The sequence below is a fragment of the Cetorhinus maximus genome, chromosome 20, assembly GCF_964194155.1.
Source record: "Cetorhinus maximus chromosome 20, sCetMax3.hap1.1, whole genome shotgun sequence".
Taxonomy (NCBI): Eukaryota; Metazoa; Chordata; class Chondrichthyes; order Lamniformes; family Cetorhinidae; genus Cetorhinus; species Cetorhinus maximus.
Window position 1 is genome coordinate 53,252,722 of NC_135898.1, and position 26,737 is coordinate 53,279,458.

The following is a 26,737-nucleotide window of genomic DNA, read 5'->3' on the forward strand; positions in this document are numbered from 1 at the left end:
ACAAGACCTTCAGTTTGTTTGTAAATTACTGTCGCTTGAAAGGATGCTTTGCTTTTGTGTGCATTTCTGGAATTCAGGATTTTATATTGAAAGGCCTAAAAGCTAGCCTGCAGAGTTATTGGGTAAAAGTGATCCATTTTGGTTGGAAGAACGAGGTAAGGCAATATAAAATAAAGGGTACAATTCTGAAGGGGCTGCAGGAACAGGGTAACTTTGAAGGTGGCAGAACAGGTTGAGAAAGTGGTTAAAATGATACATAAGATCCTGAGCATTATAAGTAGAGGCATGGATCATAAAAGTAAGGGCATTATGATGAATTTTTATCTCAAAACTGGTTCAGTCTCAGCTCGAACATTGGGCAGAATTTAATGCTCCTCCTGTAGGTGGGCTGAGAGGCACAAGCGGGAGCTACATAATGGGGTAGGAGACCATCCTGAGCCCAATGGAGGAATCTGCCAGCAGAAGTGGAGGGACCTTTGGGAAGTCACCACACTGCTCTTGACAATGACCCCTTCCCCCAACTCACTGGGGTCTCCCTGACTGGCCTTGGCAATCCCACCCTGCAGACCTTGGTCCAGCGACGAACCTTCTACGAGGCCCCATTGCTGGCCTTTAAATGGCCAGCAGCTCTTTGGATTGGGATATATGTCTTGCACCAGTAAGTTCAGTGGGTAGTCAACCCCATTAGTGCTGGGAACCGCCATGGTAACTGATGGGTTGCCTAATTGGGTCTTAATCCAAAAATGGCCACGGCAGGGTTTCCACCAGGTCTCCAGCCTGTGGACAAACCAACCACTGCAACCATTAAATCCTGCCTATTGTGTCCAGTTCTGGGCACTGCACTTTAGGAAGGATGTGAAGGCTTTAGAGAGGATGCAGAATAGATCTACAAAAATGGTTCCAGGGATGAGGGACTGCAGACTCCTCAGATACTGAAGCAGTCAGTATCCAAGTGCAGTAAGACCTGGACAACATTCAGGCTTGGGCTGATAAGTGGCAAAATATATTCGTGCCATGCAATGACCATCTCCAGCAAGAGAGAATCCAACCAGCTCTTCTTGATATTGATTGGCATTACCATCACTGAATCCCCCACGATCAGCATCCTGGGGCTTACCATTGACCAGAAACTGAACTGGACCAGCCATATAAATATTGCGGCTACAAGAGCAAGTCAGAGGCTGGGAATTCTGCGGAGAGTAGCTCACCCACTGACTCCCCAAAGCCTGTTCACCATCTACGAGGTATAAAGTCAGAAGTGTGATGGAATATCCTCCGCTTGCCTGGATGAGTGCAGCTCCAATAACACTCAAAAAGCTTGACACCATCCAGGACAAAGCAGCCCGCTTGATTGGCATCCCATCAATCACCTTCAACATTCACTCCCTCCACCCCTGACGCACAGTGGCAGCAGCATGTACCATCTACAAGGTGCATTGTAGCAACTCTCCATCGACAGCATCTTCCATACCCGCGATCTCTACCACCTAGAATGACAAGGACAGCCGATGCAACAGTAAGACACATAGATTTTAAAAGACTCAGGCAAAGAAAAACGATACCCTGAGCAATGCAATTCAAAGTGAGTTTTCTTAACTTCAGCTCTTTGTAGACAGCAGCTTGAGGCTTAGATGCTGGAGGTTTTTCACACTTGTTTTTGATCTTAGAATGCCTTCCCTTGCATACAGCCTTCTCTCCTTTAACCATATTTTCTCCTTTGAATGCAAATTCCCATTGTTTCACTATGTCTTTGGACTTTACCTCTCTAATAATAAAAATCTCTCATCGTACCAAGTTTACCAGTAATCTTTGGGAAAAATAAACACACTGCTTCTTAACTTCTCCTGACTAGGTGAAACATTTCACCTCTGCTTTGAATTCAAGCTAGTCTGGTTTATTTAAAACCTTACATGCAAAGTTTGGAAAAGCTGGTTGTTCTCCTTGGAGGAGAATAAATTGAGAGGAGATTTATAAAGGTGTTTAATTCACCACTGAGGCAGCTGGAGTGGAGGTTCGGCCATGCCATCCCACAAAACCTTCAGGATCAAGCGATTCCTTGCGAAGAAGATGAAGCAAAACTGACCAATTCCACAGTGGATCCGCATGAAAATTGGCTACAAGATCAGGTACAATTCCAAGAGGAGACGCTGGAGAAGGACCAAGCTGAGCCTGTAAAGGGATTCACCACCACTGGCACATTACCAGCAACAGCCGTCTCTCCCGATCTCCCCGTCCCCCCCTGCAGAGAAGGGTAATGGAAGTGCAGATCTGGGCAAAAGCTGACTGGAGAAAAATGTAATTTTTCTGTTTCATGTTTTCTATTGTGGAAAATTAAACTGATATAAATCTTTAAAAAAACCATGATGGGTCTGCACAGAGTAGATAAACTGTTCCCATTGGTGGAAAGGTTGAGCACCAGAGGAGTCCAATTTATGGTGATTGGCAAAAGCACCAAAGGCCACATGAGGAAAAACTATTTGTGCAGCGAGCAGTTAGGAACTGGAATTCATTGCCTTAGATTGTGGTGAAAGCAGATTCAATTGTGGCTTTTAAAAGGAAATTGCATAAGCACCTAAAGAAAGGAAATTTGCAGGGCTTTGGGGAAAGGACAGGGCGGAGGACCAGCTGAATTGCTCTTTCAGAGAGCCAGCATGGACACAGTGGGCCGAATGGTCTCCTTCTGTCCTGTAGCCTTTCCACGATTTTTTGGAATTAAGACCATTTGAGGTGTAGTCTCTTGGGCTCAATAGTATGAAAGTTCATGCCTTTGAAGATATTGGCCTGGATCTTTGGCTTGCCACTTGCTTAATTTTTGATGGCCCTGGGGCAAGCAAGTCTGGAAAATTGCTGGGAAATGTACTCTACTTTGTCCTCAACTTCTTCTGCACCCCACCTCATTTCTTGCTCAACAGATCACGTAGCAGATAGTGGTCCATAATTACAATATGGACTGTAATTAGGTGCAGCTGTAAGAAACAACATCTCTGATGTACTAGCTGTTATTTGCATCCTTTGAATGCTGGATGAAATGGTTGTCTTTTGGGCTTAGTAATGCTGGGATCCTGGTGCAAGATTTGGCATTGCATCTGTGACCTGTGCAAGCTCTGACTGAGCATAGCCTTGCACAGGATGAAGAGGAATGCTAAGGATAAATTATGGGCATTTTTCAATGTTTTGCAGACAACTTTGAAGCTGCCTGCATGTACCAGGCCCCCGAGGTCTGTCCTAGCAAAACCTGACCCCTAATCTGATGTTACTTCATTGTGGCGACCGGTGAGCTTTCCTCTAAATTGTAATGACTCTCAGGTCGGAAGATCAGCCGGGGTTGGGGGTGTCTCCCCATGGCAGTGGAAGTATTGTTCCGCTCGGAAATGTACCTCAACCAGCAAGGGTAGGAAATCCCAACTAACAACTGGCTCTGTGCTGGTTTCTTCAGATTTGGCTTAAAAGACGTAGCTGGTATCAAGAATGCACAGAATCAATTCTAGGTCATCGAAACCATACGCATGTTTTGATATTGCCAGGCAAAGGATTTTGAAATTGTGATTTATTATCTTGGGCTTTCTAAATCCTAATCGCTGGTATTACATTGTTTTTCATTTTCCAAAGCAGGAAACTCTATATGCATAAAACCAAGTGAATGTCAAATGGGTATATGATCTGTAAATTTAGTACTGCATGTTTCTAAAATAAGAAAGCAACTTTCTCCTTCCAATATAATTTTGAAGGTGGCAATTTTTTATCATTTTAAGAGCACTGCTTATATCACTAAGTTTATCTTTAAAACTCCTGCACGTTTGAAGATGATTTTAAAATTTGGTTAATTTCATATTAATTTAAAGTATGAATCCATTTTAATTCATGGCTTTTCACTGGGAGGCAAGACTTACAACTGAAATTCTGGTCTTTAATTCCAAAATGACCATGTCGTACAAAGTAAAGTGTGATGCTTGTTGCCAATGGCACTTAACTAGGTTGACTCCCTGCGTTAATGGGTATTGTAGTCAGAGACCTGCTCAGTGTCCAATTTGCTTAGCATACTAAGGAAACAGTCCAAAGTGCCTGCTGGCACTAGGCTTATTATGGGGGTCCTCCGGAATTGAATTGAGGCTTGCTTGAATTGATTAACACAGGCAGACAGCACAATTGTGGAATGAGAGATAATGGTACAGAGGCTGACAGTTTCATCAGGCACCACTTTCCATTACTTTTTTTTCAGTCCATTATTGAGCACTTTATCTACTGTTAATATTGCACTTCACATTAAAACCTATGCCTCAACTCCTTCTCCAGTAGTACAAACCAGCATTACCTACAGAACAGGGGCTCTTGCATTCAGTCACTCTCCCCCAGGCTGAGCTTGTCAAACAGGTACTCTCCCATGCCATTCTCAGGGGCTCCCAGTCTCTTCAGGTTGGTGATGTGATCTCCAAGTTTCTTGATCCTCTTCACTTGCTCATCCAAGTAGTGAGTCTCCAGAAAGTCACAAAGATAAGGGTCAGTGTTCCCAGAGGAGAGCTTGTGCAGATCCAGCAGACTCTGGTTCACATTCTCCTCCATCTGCAGAGCTCTCTGCATTCCCTCCAGACCATTGCTCCACTCATCCTGTTCTGGTTTCTTGATGTTCTCCAGGATGATTCAGCCTCCACGTTTATTCTGGAATTTCATCAGTTTCTCAGCATGTTCCCGTTCCTCATGTGACTGCTTCTTGAAGAACTCAGGAAAGTGACGCAGGGAAACATCATCCCGGTCAAAGTAAGAGGACGTGGAAAGGTAAATATAGGAGGAATAGAGCTCCAGGTTGATCTGCTTGTTAACAGCATCTTCACAGTCCTTGTGGTAGCTTCTGACGCACTTGGGAAGCCACCTTCACTATTACTGTTCACTGTCATCTAGAAAGTTCTAGACTACAGACTAATTGGTCAAGGCACTCATCACTCCTCATGGAGGGGAACAGGTCTTCCAGCTTGTTGCTTACTTAGTGTCAGCTGTGGCTCAATTAGTAGTGCTTCCACCTCTGAATCTCAAGGTTCTGGGTTCAAGTCCCACTCTAGAGTTTAAATGCAAAAATCAAGGCTGACAACCCAGTGCAGTACTGAGTGGCGGTGCTGTCTTTCAAATGAGACATTAAACTGATACCCCCATCTGCCTGCTTGGGTGGATGTGGTTATCCCTGATGTCCTGCTGAATATTTATTCTTCAATCAACATCACAAAAAGCAGATTATCTGGTGATTATCACAGTGCTGTTTGTGGGAGTATGCTGTGCACAAATTAGCTGTCGCATTTCTTACAAGTGACTACAATTCAAAAAGTACTTCATTGGTATAAACTTCTTTGAAACACCTGTTGATTCTGACAATTGCTGACAAGTAAATGGAAGTCTTTTGTTTTCTTACCTGCAACCACCTCTAATGGCTGCATTGGAAAATCAGGAGCCTTGGCTGAACTCTTCCAGGCTGCTTCAGCTACTCCCTCTCCATTAACAGTGTACCTTTAAGAATTGCTGAAGGCTACATTTAAGTATCAGCCATCCTGTCGGATTCTCCCCCCACCCATAACTGAAGGAATTGAGAGCTCTCTTGTTCGATGTTTATAAGGCTCGACTACAAAATTGATTGGGCCTCCCAGTGACTGCATCAGGTGTGTGGAGCTAACCTCCTGATATGTGTGCAAAATAAAATTTGGCTCCATTCTGTTAGAAAAACGAAAAGTTGATTCTGTGTGGGACTTGTATGCAAAATGTAAGCAAAAGCTGATGGTTATTAGTAATTTAAAATGCTTCTGAAATCATAGAACACAAATACCTAGTCTAAACCGTTATGGTAATTGGACAGAATACATTAATATATCAACCTCCATAGGAACTCCGACTCTGCATTAGAATATCTGGTCTCACTAACTCTGGAGACGTATCAAAAGTAATTTAGTTAATTCTCAGTATTTCTAAGAATACAAATGCTGTTAATATTTATTGTTTATTTAGGTCAATAAAAATCTAGTATCTTCACAGTCAGGAACCTCTGTTATGATTAAACAATAACGATTACGCATATTGTATTGTTAAATAGTAACTCGATTGAAGTTCAAGCTAATCATCTTATCCCTTAATCAGGATAATATACACTAAGTTCATCATTATTGCTTAGATTTGGAGAGTTCCAGAATTTGTATTAATTTTTATGTAGTTTATAAAATACTGGACTGTTTTTTATTGTGTGACTGAATCTAATGCAACATCAAAAGAGCACTATATTGGTAAGCTATCCTTAACTAAATTGCATTAATATAGTCAGAAATTGAGCACGCACACCCTTCAGCTAAACATATTTTAATCAGTTCTGTTTCCAATCAGCGCATTATTGCTTAACTGGTCATTGGATCATTACAGACACCCGTACCTCACCAGTAGAATGCAAGACAATTCAGTGCTCAGACTTCTGTGTCCATGTGCCAGCACTGAGCCTTTAAAACTGATTTTTAACTCCCAAGTAAGAATTGGGTGGATGGACTAGCAGAAAGATCCAATGATGTTTCCAGCATGATTAGCTTCAGGACATCTGAGACCAATTTTGTTAGGTTTTACTCCCGACTTGAAATAATTTCATGAACAAGTGGTATTGTGGTTCACATCACTTAAAGGATCCTGATTTATATGCATCGATGAGGACCCGCCTGCCTCTGGCAGGCAACTTGGTAGATTCAGAATACTTCGTGTTTAAGATGAGGGTGGGTGAGTGAGAGTGTGTCAGGAATGCAGTAGTGTTAATTACTCTACGACTACCATAACCAGCCAGGCAGGGTTAAAACCAGCCTTTATATCACTTAGCAATCATGATGAAGATAACTTTGACACTGACCCAACATTTGATCACACTACCCTTCCAAATCCAACAATATGATAACACAGCCCTTACTGAAAAACTTTCTTGACAGTTCTTGATATGGTTATTAACAATTAAAAGCAGAATGTATTTATTACTCATATAGCTGAAAGAAGAACAAAATGATCAGAAGTTTTTTCTGCTGAGATATGGAACAGCCTCCCAGAGAAGGTTGATTCGAGGTTAATTAACATTTTTAATACAGAGAGATATTGCTTAATTTTTTTTAAGTGTGGTTAGAGGATGTTCCCTCAAGGAGAGGACCATCAGACACTGGAGGTATGGGGGCAAATGGACTTTAAATTAAACAGGTCAAATTGAATTTTCCTACTCCTGACTTTCTTTTGTTTCTTAATTATTATTTCAACATTAATGGTTTAGGAAATATTTTATGTGAATTCCCAGTGGTGCAGTATGTTTTTAAGCAGGTTTACATTTTGACTGTTATTTACCAGTAGATTTTTCAGATGCTTTCCTTTTTTTCCCCCTTGTATGAGTGTCAGCCATTGATTCCTATGGAATAAAATACATTTCCTTAACCTTTACGTGTCCCATTTTCAGGATCGCAGTTAGAATTTGTGTGTGAGAGAGGTGAAGGGGTAGAATTCAAGATTCATTTTAGGAATGAATCTAAAACAGAGACTTTGGATGGTGGAGTCTCAGACATCCTTTGAATTGTTTTTATTGTCTTCATTAGCTCAATTCTTTTTTTTTGTTCATTTATTTTTGTTCCCTTTTCAAAAACGTAGCAATGGAGAACAACAAAGTGTATTTATTTGTAGTATTTATATATTTATACAATGTAATAAAATGTCCCAAAGCACTTCACAGTAGCATTATAAAGCAAAATTTGACACAGAGCCACATAAGGAGATAGCATGGCAGATGATCAAAAGCTTGGTCAAAGAGGTGGGTTATAAGGAATGTCTCAAATGAGGAAAGAGAGAGAGAATTCCAGAGCTTATGGTCTTGGCAGCTGAAGGTATGACCGCCATTGGTGGAGCGATTCAATTTGGGATCTTCAATGCGCCAGAATTAGAGGTGTGCAGATATCTGAGGGTTCAAGGGCTTGAAGAGATTACAGAGATAGGGAGGTTTGCGGCCACAGAGGTTTTGAAAACATGGATGAGAATCTTAAAATTGATGTGTTGCTTAACTGGGAGTCAATGTAGATCAGTGAGCACAGGGTGATGAGTAATGTAACTAGCGTTGATTCTATCTGTCATATTGCTTTTATCCAAAATATAGACATTGGCAATCCCAGCACAGTTTTCACTCCCAGAGTCAAGACAATCACCAAAATGTCACAGAACACATCTAGTTCATAAAACAGCCAAAACTGTAATTTTTACACCATGAAATGGAGATACTCCCAGTATATTGGACATTTCTTAAGGCCTTGTTGGCTGGTCTAGGAGTATAACTAGATGGGTAATTGGACTGCATATGAACTTGTTTTCACATCAGTGATTTTACATTAAATCAGCCCATTAAATCTTACATTAATATGCTTTGACCTAGGGAAAATTATACAACATTTATTTTGCAATAAGCTGCCTAAAGCATTACGTAGATTGAACTGTAATTCTATTCATTGTGATTTATAGTCCGGAATGCAAACTAAAGTGATTGTTTTGCATGGTTTATCATATATTAAACTAAAAATCAGTCTTGCCTACTGGAATTTAGTGAAGAATTTACAGACTTACAAATTGGTTTGTTTCTTTTGGTTAACAACAAATTGTGGTGAGAGCAAGCATTGGAAAATGTTTTTAATAGTAAGATGGGGGCTCGTGCTGTTTGCTGCATTTTTGGTATGTAACAGTACAAGAATCATGCATTTTATGAGTAATACATTTGATGGAATGTTGTTATTCCTGGTGACGCAGGTGAGATTTCTTTGGTGGGGGCAGGTAGGAAATATTTGGATATGACTTGAAAAAACTTATTTTTGGTAATATAATTTTAATTATAAAATTATTTTCATTGACCTAACAATTCAAATAAAATGAATGAGAAAAGGGAACTGTCTTGATGGGCAAGAACTTAGTTAGCTCAAGGGCCAAGTGATGGTTATATGTTGCTAGCGTATTAATGACTTTGCTACTATTCATTGTAATACTGTGGAAGAACAAAATACATCTACAGGATAACTAAGGGTTAAACAGTTAAAACCATAGTGGAATACTACAGCACAGTTCCCTCTTTTGTTCTAGCAGGTACACCTGCAGCTGCCAGCTAATTGAGCAGGAAAGGAGAAAAGGAGTTTCATAAACAAGCTTCCTAGAATCCTTGAGACAAGGCTAGGATGTCTGCCCCCAACAGAAAGAGACAGGATCAAGCAATGGTCATCTGTTCTCTAGAGTGTACACCCCCTAGCACTAAAGATAAGGTCAAGCATGGTTATCTATTCTCTGTCTCACTTTTTTATTACCAGATGGGCTTCCCCCAATATCCTGTATAGTCATAAATTAGAATAGACTAATTGTGTGACAATGATTCTCAATGTAATTGATCATTGAAAGTTAGACAGTCTTATCACCTTCAAGCTCTTTGATATGTACAACTTCTATTATAAATACGTGTGTGCTCTGATGCTTCCTCAGAGTGTCAGCTAGCTCCATTGTATGCTGCTGGGCTCTCCGTGATATCACGATTTAATAAAGGCTTCCGAGACAAACCTCCTGGGTCTGAGTGTTCACTCCGTTTTCAGCGACAAATACTCTTGTGACATTAAAAGCACAAACTCTGCTAACTGGTTTTTCACTGGTCGAATTGTGGAACTGATTAATCTTGAAAGATCATCATTTATCTCTGTGTTCTATCACATGACCTAAGGCACATTATTTTGAAAGAAGGAGTCATCCAATTTTTAATAAGTCGTAAAACTTTTGGCAGGAATGTTTGAACATCCTGGACAACCCCATGCCTATGCCATGGTTTACACTGCAATTTGACATTGCTCAAAAATGATTTGTATTTCACACCTGTATGTCCAGAGTAAGGGTTTGACTTGACTCCAGAGAAGTGGTAAAAGACTCCCTAGAGAGGGTTGCCTTTCACTTGACTTGGCATAACATAGATTATAATTCTAGGTCCATGTTAAATCAGATGGAAAAGTGCTGATGATGTCTATTTGAACCAATTTAAAAACTATTTAGGACAATTCTGAAACACCTGGAATTAATTTAAGTGTTTAGGCAGCACAGATCATGTTGCTAATGCTAACAGTTAGCAACTGTTTTAGGCAGGATAGGCCCTTCAATCTATCTAGCCCACATATCCACAGTATTCCCTTAGTCCATTTCCAATAAACCTGAATCCCATTTACTGACAGGAACCCTGCTAGGAGAGGAGCGTGCTAGAAACTCCAGAATTCCAGTCGTACATCATGAATGGGGTACTGTCAGGCTGGCACAAGTGGCTACAGTACAAATGCAGCAATACTGTACTAATCTAGCAGCGAATTGTATAATCAGTTTTATCGAAGCATCCCTTGTTTAATTTTACTGTAGTCCATTGAAATTTTCTTTTGATCCCCACCCACAATATCTTTCTTTGGAACTGTGCAGCATCCCTGAGAGGTGTTTCAAAAGCTAAAATTACTAAAAAAAAAGAGAAAATCGAACTGAAAGATGCTGATACACACCACTTTCTGAAAACTGAAACTGCTATATTGATATAAGCGATGTGCACCTGGGGAGCTGCACTTCACTCAGAACTTCGAGGTTGGTTTGCCTACCTTGGGCAGCACTCAGGGTCATAGTGCCAGGTTTTGCAGGCAGCACCACATCACTTTTAGGGATGCTCATGGGCAGGTGTCCAACTACCGGACCAGCTGTGAGGGGGAGTTGGCTTTTTAATGGCTGCAGGGCTAGGGCTTGCTTGGGGAAGCGGGAGAAGTGGCCTCGTGCAAGGGAAAAGAGGCTGCAGGGCGAGGGCTGTACTGGGGAAGTGGGGTATTCCAGGTTGTATGGGAGCACATGTTGATCTGTGCAAGTGGCCTCAAGATAGTGAGGGCTGAGAAGACAGTCTCCAGAGGGGATGAGGCCAGATGGAGATGTGAGGGTGTGTGTGAGAGAGTGAGTGGTGATGTCCTTTGAGCTGGCAATGAGTGAGATGCCAGTGAATGTGTGATGGTCTTGTGAGTGTGTGAGCTTAGAGTGATAAGATGGTTGCCTTATCCTGGTGGCACGGATGAGATCATTCATCCGTTTTCTGCACTGGATGGCCGACCTCTTGTGTACAGCATTAGCACTGACCACCTCTGCCACTGCCTCCCAATCTGAGTGGTGAGACTGATGGGCCTCCTGCGGCCAGAGTGGGAGTAGAGGACATCACAACGGGCCTCCTTGGCATCCAGAAGGTGTCCCAGGGATGTGTCTCTGAATCGGGGGGCTGCACTCTTCTTGGCTTTTGGGGCCATGTCTTCACTGGAGCAGTCCTGGGCTGCAAGCATTGAGAAGTGTACGCGCAGCTGCAGTTTAAATATGGCGCCCTGTATGAGGAAGCAGCGAGGTAACGTTGTGGCAGGCAAATTGGAGGCCGCCCACCAGCAAGATAACATGTTTCCTGTGCTGCATAAGTGAGAGTGACTGCCCTTGACATCAAGGTCATATTCGACCGAGTGTGGCATCAAGGAGCCTTAGCAAAACTGGAGTCAGTGGGAACCAGGGGGAAAGGTCTCTGCTGGTTGGAGTCATACCTAGCACAAAGGAAGATGGTTGTGGTTGTTGGAGGTCAATCAACTCAGCTGCAGGACATCACTGCAGGAGTTCCTCAGGGTAGTGTCCATGGCCCAACCATCTTCAGCTGCTTCATCAATGAACTTCCTTCCATCATAAGGTCAGAAGTGGGGATGTTGGCTGATGATTATACAATGTTCAGCACCATTCGTGACTCCTCAGATGCTGAAGCAGTCCATGTCTAAATGCAGCAAGACCTGGACAATATCCAGGCTTGGGCTAACAAGTGGCGAGTAACATTTGCACTACACAAGTGCCAGGCAATGACCATCTCCAACAAGAGAGAATCCAACCATCGCCCCTTGATATTCAATGGCATTACCATCACTGAATCCCCCACTATCAACATCCTGGAGGTTACCTTTGATCAGAAACGGAACTGGACTAGCCATATAAATACTGTGGCTACAAGAGCAGGTCAGAAGCTAGGAACTGTGCAATGAAGTAACTCACCTCCTGACTCCCCAAAGCCTGTCCACATCTACAAGGCAGAGGTCAGGAGTGCGATAGAATACTCTCCACTTGCCTGGATGAGTGCAGCTCCAACAACACTCAAGAAGCTTGGCATTGTCCAAGACAAAGCAGCCCACTTGATTGGCACCACATCCACAAACATTCAATCGCTTCAACACCGATGCACAGTAGCAGCAGTGTGTACCATCTACAAGATGCACTGCAGGAATTCACCAAGGCTTCTTCAACAGCACCTTCCAAACTACTACCATCTAGAAGGACAAGGGCAGCAGATAGATGGGAACACCACCATCTTGAAGTTCCCCTCCAAGTCACTCACCATCCTGACTTGGAAATATATTGCCGTTCCTTCACTGTTGCTGGGTCAAAATCATGGAACTCCCTTTCTAACAGCACTTTGGGTGTACCTACACCACATGGACTGCAGCGGTTCAAGAAGGCAGCTCACCAACACCTTCTCAGGGGCAACTAGGGATGGGCAATAAATGCTGGCTCAGCCAGTGAAGCCCACATCCCATGAATGAATGAAAAAGAAATCACGCTGCCTATTCCTGATCAACCGGTGCCTTTCTAAATGACAGTTTATCCTGTCTCTCAGAATCGTTTCCAATAATTTGCCCACCACAGATATCAGACTGACTGGCCTATAATTTTGTGGCCTATCCCTCACACCCTTTTTAAATAATGGTACAACATTCAAAGACCTCCAATCCTCTGGGACCTCGCCTGTAACTAGTCAGGATTGGAAAATGATCCTCAGAGCATCCACTATTTCCTCTCTGGCTTCCTTCAACAGCCTGGGATACAATCCATCTTGCCCTGGTGATTAATCCACATTCAAGGATGCCGGTCCCTCCAGTACTTCTTCTCTCACTATCCTTATTGTATCTAATATTTCACACTCCTCCTCTTTAACTGGAATGTCTGCATCATCCCTCTCCTTAGTCTTAGTCTTGACAGAGACAAAGTACTCATTGAGAACCCGGCCCACATCTGCTGCATCAACCCACAAGTTACCATGTACATCTTGGTTAGGCCCTACGTTTTGCTTAATTATTCTCTTGCTCTTAATGTACTGGTAAAACTTCTTAGGATTTTCTTTGATTTCACCTGCTAATATTTTTTCGTATCCTCTCTTTGCTTTCCTCATTTCCATTTTTACTTTGTCCCTGTACTTTCTATACTTCTCTAGGTTTTCAACAGTATTGAGTCTTTTGTGACTCTTTTGTGTTTCTTTTTCTGCTTTATCTTGGCTTTATCTATATCCAGGGATGTTGAGCTGCCATTTTTGAACCTCCTTAAGCTAAGTTTCCATTATAGATCGCATCATGCTGCCATGTGTCTATCTGTGCCCTCAGATCATCGGCTTTATTTACTATGCTCCTTGCATTTACCTTTTAACACTGCCAAATTCCTGTGCTGGACACTTTTTCAGCTGCGCTGCTTCTGTCTTTCAGAGTTACTCACTAATTCTCCATCTCCCATTCCCTGCCCTGAATTTGCCCTCAGGTTCCCATCTGCCTGCCAACCACACCTCCCCACCACCCCCCCCCCCCACTCTCCCCCATCCACTTCCCCCTCACCTCCCAACAGCACTAGCAAATCTCCCTGCGATGATATTCATCCCAGTCCTGTTCAGGTGTAGACCATCTGGCTTGTACAGGTCCCACCTTCCTGATGCCTTAGAAATCTGTTGCCCCCTCTCCTACACCAGCTTTCCAGCCACATGTTTATTTGCTCAATTCTCCTAATTTTATACATGTGGGACTGGGAGTAATCCTGAGATTACTGCTTTAGAGGTCCTGCTTTTCAATCTCCTTCCTAGCTCCCTAAAGTCTGCTTTCAGGACCTCATCCCCTTTCCTACCTAAGTCATTGGTACCATCTTGGACCACGACCTCTGGCTGATCACCCTCCCCCAGAAGAATGTCCTGCAGCCATGACACCCTTGATCCTGGCACCAGGGAGGCAACATACCATCCTTCAGTCATGTCTACGGCCACAGAAACACCTGTCTGTTCCCCTAACCAATGAATCCCCTATTAATAATGCCCTTCCCCTCTTCTTTCTCCCCTCCTGTACAGCAGAGCTGCCTATGGTGCCACAAACTTGGCCCTAATTGCACTCTTCTAAGTATCCAAAACAGAAAACCAACTGGTAAGCAGGACCCCAGGGGACTCCCGCAGTACCTGCCTAATTTTCTTGGAATGCCTGGCGGTCACCCATTCCCATTCTGCCTCCAGGCTCAATTTTGGTCGTCTAGTATTAAAGCTAAAATGAATTCCATGGATTCTGGGTGCTGCTGACTGCCTGTTTAGCACAGATTTTACCAAAGTTTTACCACAAAAATAATATTTGGTGATGTGATAATCTCTGTATCACTTACTGTATCAGTAAGCTGCGGTGTGACCACCTCTCTGAATGTGCTATCCATGAACTCTCAGCCTCGCAGATGTGCCACAGTAACTCCAGCCGCCGCTTCAGCTCCGAAACCCTTAGCTCAAGGTTCTGCAGCTGGTGACACTTCCTGCATATGTGGTCGTCTAGGACACTGGTAGCGCCCACAACTTCACACATATTACAAGACACATGACTGAGCTGTCCTGTGATGGCTTCAATTTACTTCCCTTGTGTTAACTTTATTTTGCTTTGGTTTAGTTATACAACTTCATTTTACCTGGCCTCGACTTAACTTTATTTCCCTATTGCTTGTGTTTCTTACTTAAATATAAGTATCCCCTTCTTTTAACCAGAATGTGCTTTTCTAATTCTCTGCTTCTTGACGGCACTCCCTAACTGCAGCTTCTCACCAATCAGTGAACTTATGTTTCTCCTGTGATGTTAGGTGCTGGGTGCTGCTGACTGCCTGTTTAGCACAGATTTTACCAAAGTTTTACCACAAAGATACTATTTGGTGATGTGATAATCTCTGTATCACTGACTGCATCTATCCATGGAATTCATTTTAGTTTTAATACTAGACGACCAAAATTGAGCAGCTAAAGCTTCAAGTCCTGTCCATGTTTGGAACTTCAGCTAAGGTTTTGAAACTGGCTGTTTCAAGAAATTTATTTCACACAAATTTCCTAGTTTAACAATAGCCACGTTTCGAATATAAGCCTTGGCTCAGTGGTAACATTCTTGTTATTGAGTCAAAAGATCATGGCCTCATGCCCACTCCAAGACTTGGACACAATCTAGACTGACACTTCAGTGCAGTATTGAGGGAGTGCAGCAACATTGCTGGTGCTGCCTTTCAGAAGTGATTTTAAATTGTGATCCTGTTTGGGTAAAATACTTCATGACACTAGAAGAAGAGCAGGGTGGTACCCTGGCCAATATTTATCCCTTAACCACTGCCACCAAAGGTAGATCAACTTAGGAACATAGGAGGAGGAGTAGGCCATCCAACCCGTCGAGCCTGCTGCACCATTCAATATGATCATGCCTGATCATCCACTTCAATGTCTTTTTCCCCACACTATCCTCATATCCCTTTATGTCATTGGTATTTAGAAATCTACCAATCTCTGCTTTAAACATATTCAATGACTGAGCTTCCACAGCCCTCTGGGGTAGAGAATTCTAAAGATTTACAATTTTCTGAGTAAAAATATTCCTCTTCACCTTGGTCCTAAGTGGCTTCCTCCTTCCTTTGAAATTGTGTCCTCTTGTTCTAGACTCTCCAGCCAGGGTAAACATCTTACCTGCATCTACCCTGTCTATCCCTTTAAGTGTTTTGTAGGTTTCAATGATATCACCTCTCATTCTTTGAAACGCTAGAGAATACAGGCCCAGTTTCCTCAATCTCTTTTCATAGACAGTCCCACCATACCGGGAGCAAGTCTGGTGAACTTTTGTTGCACTCCCTCTGTGGCAATTATATCCTTCCTAAGGTAAAGGGACCAAGACTGCACACACTGTTCCAGTGCAGCCTAACCAAGGTTCTATACCGTTGAAGCAAGACTTTGCTACTCCTGTACTCAAATCCTCTTGCGACAAAGTCTAACTTTAGCCTTCCTAATTGCTTGCTGCACCTCCTAATTAGCTTTCAGTGACTTATTGATGAGAACACCCAGGTCCCTTTGTTCATCTACACTTTATAATCTCTTACCATTTAAGAAATACTCTGCATATCCGTTCCTCCTGTCAAAGTGGATATCCTCACATTTTTCCATGTTATATTCCATCTGCCGTGTTCTTGCCCATTCACTAAGTCTGTCCAAATCCTATTGAATCCACTTTGCAGCTTCCTCACAACACACATTCCCACATAGTTTTGTGTCATCCACAAATTTGGAAATATTACATTTGGTCCCCAATTCCAAATCATTGCTATATATTGTAAACAGCTGGGGCCTAAGTAATAATCCTTGCAGTGCCCCCACTAGTCATAGCCTGCCAACACGAGAATGACCTATTTATTCTCACTCTCTGTTTTCTGCCTGTTAGCCAATCCTTAATCTGTGCCAGTATATTACTTCCAATCCCATGTGCTTTAATTTTGCTAACCAACCTCCTGTGGGGGACTTTATTAAAAGCCTTCTGAAAATCCAAGTACACTACGTCCACTGGCACCCCTTTACCAATTCCGTTAGTCACATCCTCAAAAAGTTCTAACAGGTTAGTCAAACATGATTTCCCATTGATAAATCCATTTTGACAATGCCCACTCAGATCATTATTATCCAAGTGTCTATTTATCACATCCTTTATAATGGATTCTAGTATTTTCCCTACTACTGATGTAAAGCTAACAGGTCTGTAGTTCTCTCTTTTCCCTCTCCCTCCCTTCTTAAATAGTGGGGTGACATTTGCTACCTTCCAATTGACAGGAACCATGCCAGAATCTGTGCAGTTTTGGAAGGTGATTACCAATTCATCTACTATTTCCATAGTTACCTCTTTCAGCAACCTGGGATGTAGAATATCAGGTTTCGGGGACTTATCAACATTTTGATGTTATTTGTGTTAAAGACGATTAAAGGATTTGATAGGATGGAAAGAGAGAAACTATTTTCCTTTGATTGAAGAATCCAGAACAAGGGCACATAACCTTAAAGTTGGAGCTAGGCCATTCAGGAGTGATGTCAGGATTGTGAAAGGCATATGCAAATTCTTTCTCTCATAAAAGATAAACATGAAATACTGCATTTGGGAACAATTTAGGCAGAAACAAAAGTTTTCACCATTAGAAAAGAATATCATACCATTCACGTTGTGGTTTCTTTGGGTAAACTGCTGAAAGAATAACAGTGAAACAGTATTATTTGGCTCAGGGGTAGCACCGTCAGCTCTGACTCAGAAGGTCATTGATCCAAACACCACTCAAGAGAGTTTAGGATATAATCTAGGCTGATGCTTCAGTGGAGTGCTTGGGGGTGTTGTGCTGTCTGAGGTGCTAACTTTTCACTGTCATATTAAATTGAAACCTGAATGTAAAGGGTCCCTCGGCACGATTTGAAGCAGAGCTGAGGAGTTCTCCTGGCTGTAATTTATCCTTCATACAACACCATTAAAACAGATCATCTGGTCATTTATCTCATTGCTATTTGTAGGATTTTGATATGTTTAAATTGGCTATTGTCTTTACTCAAATTACAATAGTAACTACACTTTAAAAACATTTCACTGACAGCAAGGTGGGACATCCTGAGGACAGAAAGGTGCTACGTAAGTGTAAGTTCTTTCTTCCCTGTGAGTCCCTGACATTGTCAATGATGTTCTATGTATTCTTTCATTGTCTGTCTAATAAATACTTTTGCACTCAGTACTGAATATTGAGCATAAAATGATACACAAGGCTTACATTAATGTCTAGTTGACCTTTTCTTTTGTGTATTGTAATTGAAGAAAAGAACAAAGTCTATCTCCACATGAGTTTTGTTCCCTTTCCACACCACTGATTCAGCCAGTATCTATAAATGATAGGTGTCTACAGCATGATTGTCATACAATTGGTTGAACTTGAACAAAGCTGTGTTTTCACCACCAAGATGATATTAAGTTTTGGGGACAAATGGGAATAGTGTGGGAAAAGGCCATTGAAGTGGATGATCAGTCATGATCGTATTAAATGGCAGAGCAGGCCCGATTGGCTGAATGGCTGACTCCTGCTCCTATGTTCCTATGTTTCTGTGTTCATATACTTTGGTTGTGCAGAATACTTGTAGCTGAATTTGTTTTGACCAGTAGGACTTAATGATAATTTGGAAAAATTGCTACAATTCATCCTGCATGTGGGGCATAAAAGAATAAAATGTCATGTTCAGTGGTACCACTCCTAACACTGAGTTTGCTTTGAAATGAGTCAGATAATGATGGTTAATTGATCTCCACCACATTGTGGGGAGGCAGTGGCTTAGTGGTGATGTCAATGGGCTAGTAATCCAAATGTTCTGGGGACACAGGTTCAAATCCCACCACAGCAACTGGATTCAATTGATAAATCTGGAATTAAAATTTAGTCTAATGGTGACCATGAAATGATTGTTGTAAAAACCCGTCTGGTTCACTAAAGGAAATCTGTTGTCCTTACCTGGCCTGGACTACATGTGACTCCAGTCCCACTGAACTGTGATAGACTCTTAACTGCCCTCTGAAATGGCCTAGCAAACCACTCAAGTTGTATCAAGCCATCACGAAGCCTAAAGGGAATGAAACCGGAATGACCACCTGGCATCAACGCAGGCATCAGAAATGACAATGGCACACCCAGCCCTGTCAACCCTGCAGATTCCTCCTTATTATCATCTGGATGCTTGTGCAAAAATTGGGAGAGCTGTCCCACAATTAGCCAGTCAAGCAACAGCCTGACACCAGACACCACCATCACCATCCCTGGGTATGCGCTATCCCATCGATAGGACAGATCCACCAGAGGTGGTGGAACAGTGGTATACAGTTGGGAGGGAGTTGCACTGGGAGCCCTCAACATGACTGTGGAACCCTGAAGTCTCATGGCATCAGGTCAAATATGGGCAAGGAAGCCTCCTGCTGGTTACCACCTACCCGCCCCCCCCCCCCCCCCCCCCCCCCCCCCCTCAGCTAATGAGTCAGTATTCCTCCATGTTGAACACCATTTGGAGGAAGCATTGAGGGTGGCAGGGGAACAGAATGTAGTCTGGGTGGGGGACTCCAACGTCCATCACCAAGAGTGGCTTGGTAGCACCACTACTGGCTGATCTGGCCGAGTCCTAAAGGACATAGCTGCTAGACTGGGTCTGTGGCAAGTGGTGAGGGAACCAATAAGAGGGAAAACCTATTTGATGCCATTGTCCCCAATCTACCTATCGCAGGTGCATTTGTCCATGACAATGTTGTAGGAGTGACCATTGCACAGTCCTTGTGGAGACCCTCCGTTGTGTGGTGTGGCACTACCTCTGTGCTAAATGGGATAGATTTCAATCAGATCTAGCAACTCAAAACTGGACATCCATGAGGTGCTGTGGGCCACCAGCAGCAGCAGAATTGTAGGCAACCACAATCTGTAACCTTGTGGCCTGGCATATTCCCCCACTCGACCATTGGAGACCAAGTCACTGAATATAGTTAAGAAGGACATAGATAGATAGATTTCTCAACACTAAAGGCGTCAAGGGGTATAGAGAGAGAGTGGAGTACGGTGCTGAGATAGAGGATCAGCCATGACCATGTTGAATGGTGGAGCAGGCTCGAAGGGCTGAATGACCTACTCCTGCTCCTATTTTCTACATTTCTATTAACATCAAGTCGGGGGATCAAGCCTGGTTCAATGAACAGTGCAGGAGGGCATGCCAGGAGAATCACCAGGCATACCTAAAAATGAGGTGTCAACCTGGTGAAGCTACAGCGCCACCCATCAGCATTATTTAAAGGGATCATCAACTACTTAAAGGTTACTTGTTGGTTCATTCCTCCTCACTTATTGTTATCATGATTCTTTAAGCATTTAGTGCTTTCTAGAGTTCAATTTGCAAAAGCTGACAGGGAGTGGTATGGCAGATGCTGAAGGGGCTGTTGCTAACTTAAAGATTCTGCGCTAACCAGTTGCTCCTGGACATGGGTGCACTAGTAAGCATCCGCCATGGAATACAGCATGGCTAGGAGAATGAATAGAGTTCATGCAGAGCAGGACAAGCTGCTGGAAGAGGGAGGGGGAGAAGGGCTCTCAGCAGGAGGGCATATCTACCCATTATGCTCAAGGCGAATGAATTGTTAACTTGGACAATTGACAAATTTTCATTTCAAAAGTATGTGCTTGTTAGTTTTAAAGGAGAACTGACACTTTCAACAGATTTCATTGCAACAGTTGAGCTAATTCTCCTTCTAATGATACCCCACTCCTCACTATTAGTAAGTGTTGTTTTTGGGTCTATGAGTTTTGCAGCAGGCCAAGTTCCTAAATTAGTTCCTATAACATTGCTGAAAACTGCCATGTGAGTATTGCATCATAAGTTCTCACAGTCCCTTTTTTTAATTCGGCATTTTTAATTGAAGGTTTAAAATGTCAGTACATGCAACTGGCAGCCTGATGATGTCACTCCATCAATTAACCCATCATAGTGCATAGTACAGTTTACAATCCAGTGACATGTTATGTGAGGCAATTAGTGCAGCAACAGAACTCATTTAAAATCTGCATATCATGTATAACTGGAAACAATAAAAAAGCATGTCCTCAAGTATATGGTTGATGTACTGGATCTCAGAGTCACCTAATCAATCGCTCACAATTAAAAATATGAAAATGTACTGCTGTTTGTAGAGTGAATAACTACAAGAGATTGAACATACCATACCATGTGTCATTACCAAACTTGATGAGGTCATTAGCAATTGAAAGGTGTATTTGAACCATTCAATTTTTTCAGAGTATGGTTTTAAGGTCTGGAATACACTACTTGGAAGGATGAATGAATCACATTCCATAGGATCATTTAAAAGGCAATTGGACATGTGTTTGAAGAGGACTAATTTGCAGGATTATTGTGGGTGGGGGGGGGGGGGGGTGGTGGAGTCTGGGATTTGGGACTAAACTGGCCATCTTTTTCAAAGAGCCATGATTGGCCAAATGGTTGCTTCTGAGATAAACATTCTATTAGCCTATTAAATAGCAAAATAATACTCTTGATGGAAAAGGCAGTCATGAACTACTTTATGTTTTCTTATCCACTAACGATGTTTTAACGGTTGAAATCTGTTGAAACTTACTGGACTCGGCTTCCTGTTTGTTTAATTGTGAAATACAATTCTAAGCTCTTGTAGTTCCGCAATACAATAGCTGGTGTTTTCATTCAGGAAACTTGGTACAGCAACAATGGTATGAATTCATTCCAACCTTTCCACTTGTGAGCTTTTTCCACTTTGAAATGGAGAATGTTGATCTCAATTGTACCGTGGGGGAATTGTCAAGCCGAGATGACAGTTACTTCCTTGAAGGGAAAATAGGAAAATTGGAAGGTAAAAGTTATAGCTTTTCATATCTTTTACAATTTTCTGAAATGCTATGCAGGACATGTAAAGGCTGGAATTATCGTACAGCTATTTACTGCTAAAGATAATGGAAGTGGGTACATACATATATCATTATGCCAAATGGATACAGTTGATGATTTGTTTTCCCCTTATGACTGATTTAAAATTAAACTTCTCATGTGCTTTTGGTTCATGTTCACAGGCACTTATACTGTGATCTATATTTTCAAAAGATAGCTGATTAAATTGTCTCTGTAAAAATGTTAAGGGATTAAGAAAATATTGAATTTGGTGCAATCTGCATTTGTTCCAAAAGAATTTGTGTTCTTTATTCTTTATCTTGGATCAGAACTTGTGAATATGCATTAAAATTAAAAAAAGATTTTTTGTTGACTAAAATATCTGTCTAGAACAGAACTAATCTTGATAGATTTGTCTAGAGAAATGCAGTACATTGTGTAAAAATTGTATACTTACATGGGAACTATATACTTTATCTCCAGAGATGGAGTTCATTTATAGAGGCTGTTATGAATACTGGCATTTTTATCAGCAATACCCTTCCAACCTAGTGATTTTGTCTGAAAGCAGGTGTCTCTCTGGTCTGTTAGTTGTTTACTTTGTACCTACATACTGAAAAATCTGGGAATTGGTTATTTCCTTTAAGAAATTCTGAAATGTTTCAGTTTATGCTGCTTATGTTTCATGATTTTCAATCATTTAAGACATTGGAAGTAACATTTGAATAAGGCGTTTTAAATGAAAGTGGGTTCAAATAGGTTGAAAATTCTCTTTATCTCAATGACTGCAACATGTGACGAACTTTTATGTTAGAGTCAGGCATTGGGGATGTATTTCAAACTGAGGTCAATATTTTGCTCCTTTGTTTCAAGAGCTGGACCTAGTTGTGGCTGGGGTAGAGATCATGTTGTGCAAGAGGTAGGCAGCCTACGATATAAGGGTCAGTCCGGACTGTTGGACTGATTTTAGTCATCGAAAGGGTTGGATAAGAATTTTCCAGATTCTTTCCCTTAGTTGGCTTGTTCTATTTGCCTCTCCTAGGAGCTTGCATGGCTCCAAATGAGGAGGTACTGCATGCATCATGATGCTTAAGACATCATAATTGTCTGGGAATAGCTGGGGGTACCAGCTGCTTTCCTGCCCAAGATTTTTATGTTCGTATGTTTCAGACTTTTCAACAAACACCCACAGCTATTATTGTTGAGTTTAGTCTTCTTATTTGAACCCAACTTTGATATCTGCCAAAACTCTCTTCCCCCCCACCCCTGCAGCCCTGGGAGGGTGGGGGGCGGGGAGGGGGGGAAGGGTGCAGGTGGCGGCAGTGTGGGGGGGTGGGGGGGTGGGGGTGGGGGTGGGGGGCAGCTGGTTTTAGAAATCATTGATTGGGGAAAAAGTCAGGTGACAGACCCCACCCCACTCCTGGCCCTTGACTACTTCTGGTATGAAATAAAAAGGAGAGAAAAAAACAATGTTCAAAGTCAGTCAGTTACAACTAAGATTGGCAAATCTTTGACTGGACTCGAAATTAAACTGTAGCCTTTAGTGTTAGAGGCTGGAGAGAAAGCAGCATTTGAAAATGCACATTCTTCCTGCTTCTGGGATAGGGTTTTGGTGTTAGATAAATACTTTCCAATTCAGTCATGTGCCTTTTGGAAAATGAATCAGCTTCTTGACTTTAAATTATTGCCATCTCACCAATGTGCTTATTAGTTCTGCCTGCTAGATAATTGGAAAAATACACATGATGGTATGTGTGAAAGACATGTTACTCAGGTCAAATGAACAAGGAAGACATATTGTTACATCTCCTGGGTTAACTGTTGTATAAGTAGATAGTGGGTAATTTGATTGAACTACAGAAACGTGTTACCAGACATTCATTAAGGTAGCCCAGTTTTCTCTATGAGGCCAACACAGTAGAAAATAAAAGTTTTACTTTGTAATGAAGACCTTTAACTTAGTCAACTGGGAAACTTTCTGGATCGGCTGTCTGTGGAAATACTTCGAGATTATGCAGGTTCTCCATGACAAAATGACCGCCACCATTCTCTACTGGACTGGAGCCAGATGCGTTTTCCATCAAAACTGGTGTCAAGCAAGGATACGTACTTGTGCACACCCTTTCTTCCATCTTCCCAGAAGCCATCTCCGATATGGTCAAGGATGCCATTCCACCCAGGGTCCAAATTGAGTACAGGTTTGATGAGAAGTTTTATAACCTCCAAAGGCTGAAAGTGAGGACCAATGTCAAAGTCTCGCACACAACCATAACTGACCTCCAGTACACGGATGACTGTGTTATCACAGAAGAAGACCTGCAGATCACCCTTGACCTGTTCGAAGAAACGTATCAAGCCCTAGGGCTGCATCTGAATGCCAATAAGACAGAGGTCCTCCTTCAGCCAAAACCGGGGCTTGTACCAAACCCCACCGAGCCACTTGGAGGCAGTCGACCACTTCTGCTATCTCAGTAGCCACATGTCCCAGTCAGCGACCATAGGCTTCAAGACCCTGCACAGGGTCCAGTGTGTGAGCTCCTCCTTTTGGAAGCTGCTCAGATGAGTCTTCATTAATCATTACCTGCAGATGGACATAGAGGTTACAGTTTACAAGGTTCTCCCGACACTGCTGTATGGCTGTGAAACCTGGATGCCATATCACTGACACCTGCAAAAGCTCAAGACATACCATCAATGCTGCCTACTGAAGATCCTACATATCTCCTGGATGGATCACTGAACAAACGTGAGCATCCTCTAGGAAGCAGGCATCCTGAGCATAGAGGTGACCATTGTTGTGCAGCAACTGCAATGGACAGGCCACTACATCAGAATGCCTAACATTCACCTTCCTAAGTGCACTCTCTACTCCCAGCTCACGACTGGTCAAAGATCAGAGGGTGGCTGGTGGAAATGTTTCAAGGATACCCTGAAAGCCCACTTGAAGAAGATTGGCTTTGACCTCAACAGCTGGGAAGAAAGTACACTGGACTGTCCATGACGGCGAGCCCTGCTTCACCAAAGTGTACCTGGTTTTAAAGCAGGGCGGATGACGAAGACGCGAGAGCAAGAAGAAAGCTCAACAAGGCACGCAATCCCTCATCAACCATGGACTGCCCAACCAACTGACAAATGACTGCCTGCCGATGTGGAATGTGGGTTTTGAATTTTTTTTAATGCTATTTCTCCCTTAACCCCTTACTTTCCCTTTCCCACCTCCTTTAGCTTGTTCTGACTTCACGCCAATCTCCTATAGCCTCTCTCTTTTTCTCTCCCCTTTTTCTCTCTCCTGCCTTCTGTTTGCTCTACTCTAGGACTGTGCGGCAAGCATCCTCCTCGCTCTGTGGGACTGCCATTAGGTAAATATATGGAAGGCAGATATTACAGATATTATATTTATGCACATTTGTTTAAAAAATGTAAAACCACTGACTGGAAAAGATGTCATCTTAATGTTAGGATGATAAAAGGATAAATGTGAGGGTCTGGTGATGGATAACTTGCCCCCATCATAATGCAGTGCATCTCCATCTTTCATCTCCATATATCATAACATTATTTATTCCTTTTCCTCACCTCTTTTCAAATACATTTTCCAGACAACTAGAGAATAATGGCTGTTTGTCATTGGAACAAGCTGCCATCTCTTACATATTCAATGATATTGGGCAATAGATCGGGTTGTATCAAACTGTCAGCATCTTGTCAGGAGTTAGCCTTTGATAATTAATCAGATGTCAGCTCACCTGAATACCTAGCTAGAGTCCATTTTATTTCACCTGGTGATTTATCTTTGTGTCTACAAAACACCACGAAAAGCAATCACTGCACTGCTGCTAAACTGCTTCATTTAAATATGTGCCATCTGGGGTTGCATCATATCTTAGAAGATAATACAATCAAAACAAGAATTGAAATTCAAGACATAAACCAGTTTATTTATAATGTTTTTGGCTTGTTTATGGCTACACACGTAAGCAATAGTTTCCAATTATTTGTAAGAGAGTTTTCAGTTAGTTTATTTGATCAGACTTATTCAGCTACAACTTGTGGATCCAATTTTTTTGATCCTATTAGACTGGTTTTGAAATCTTTCTCAAAATAATTATGTATTGTTCTGTACTTTTTAATGATTTCACTCATGATTTAAACCTTTCCGAGTCCTTAAACTTTGTAATTTGACCTTCCTTATGCTTTTCTTCCAATGCTTTTGCTATGCTGTTTTCAACTTGCTAGCCACAATGTCTCCAGTCAGAACTTCTAATTATACCTTTGAAAGATTCTACATGCTCACTGACTCTCACCATTTTATATTTCTTCTAATTCTCTCTCACCCCCACCTCTTCCCTTCTGAAAATGGCGACTCTTGCTTGGGTATGGTTCTGATGGGTCCTCACGGCCAATTATACCTCACCCAAGTGATTGTTATCCAATCAAAGTGAATATCCCAATTGAACCTGCTTCTATTCTCTTCCAGTGCATATGCACTCTCAGCAGGAACTATTAAATAGCAAGCTGGAGCAAAAGGCCTGCCTGATACTTCACTTACTATCCCATGGATCAGTATAACACAAATATGGCACCAACTTACAGCACAGACCAGGAATTGAGCCTGGGACTTTAGTATTTAAGCACTCTCAATAAACCTGAGCTTATACAAAAATCTGCTATCTGTTTTCCAACTCATAACAAGTTCGTTTCACCAATCACCGATATGCTTGTTGACCCACCTTGGCTCCCTCAACACCTCAATTTTAAAATTCTCACCCTCGTTTTCAGATTCCTCCCTCGCTGTAACCTCTTCCAGTCTTACAACCCTCTGAGATCTCAATGTTCTTCCAATTGCTAACCCTTTGCCTATTCCTGATTTTATATGTTATACCATTCATAGATGTGCCTTGTCCAGGGCTCTAAGCTCTGGAATTCCCTCCCTAAGTCTCTCCACTACGACCTCTCTCCTCTTTGTTAAGTCATCCCTTGAAACCTCTTTGACCAAGCTTTTGGCCATCAGTTTTGTTATCTCTTTATGTAGTTTGGTATCAAATTTTGTTTGGTAGTTGTTCCTCTGAAATGCCTTGGGACATTTACTTTGCTAAGAGCAGAAGTTGTTATTATTGTATGTCTCAATATCATACTATGTAGTGTGTTGACTCAGCAAAA

General features: G+C 42.1%; 2 pseudogenes; one reads left to right on the top strand and one right to left on the bottom strand.

Annotated features, from left to right (window-relative positions):
- Positions 1-1,999: 1,999 nt before the first annotated feature.
- LOC144694672 (large ribosomal subunit protein eL39-like) lies at positions 2,000-2,175 on the top strand (annotated as a pseudogene).
- A 2,160-nt stretch (positions 2,176-4,335) lies between these two features.
- Positions 4,336-23,724, bottom strand: LOC144694721 (ferritin heavy chain B pseudogene; annotated as a pseudogene).
- Between the last annotated feature and the right edge of the window lie 3,013 nt (positions 23,725-26,737).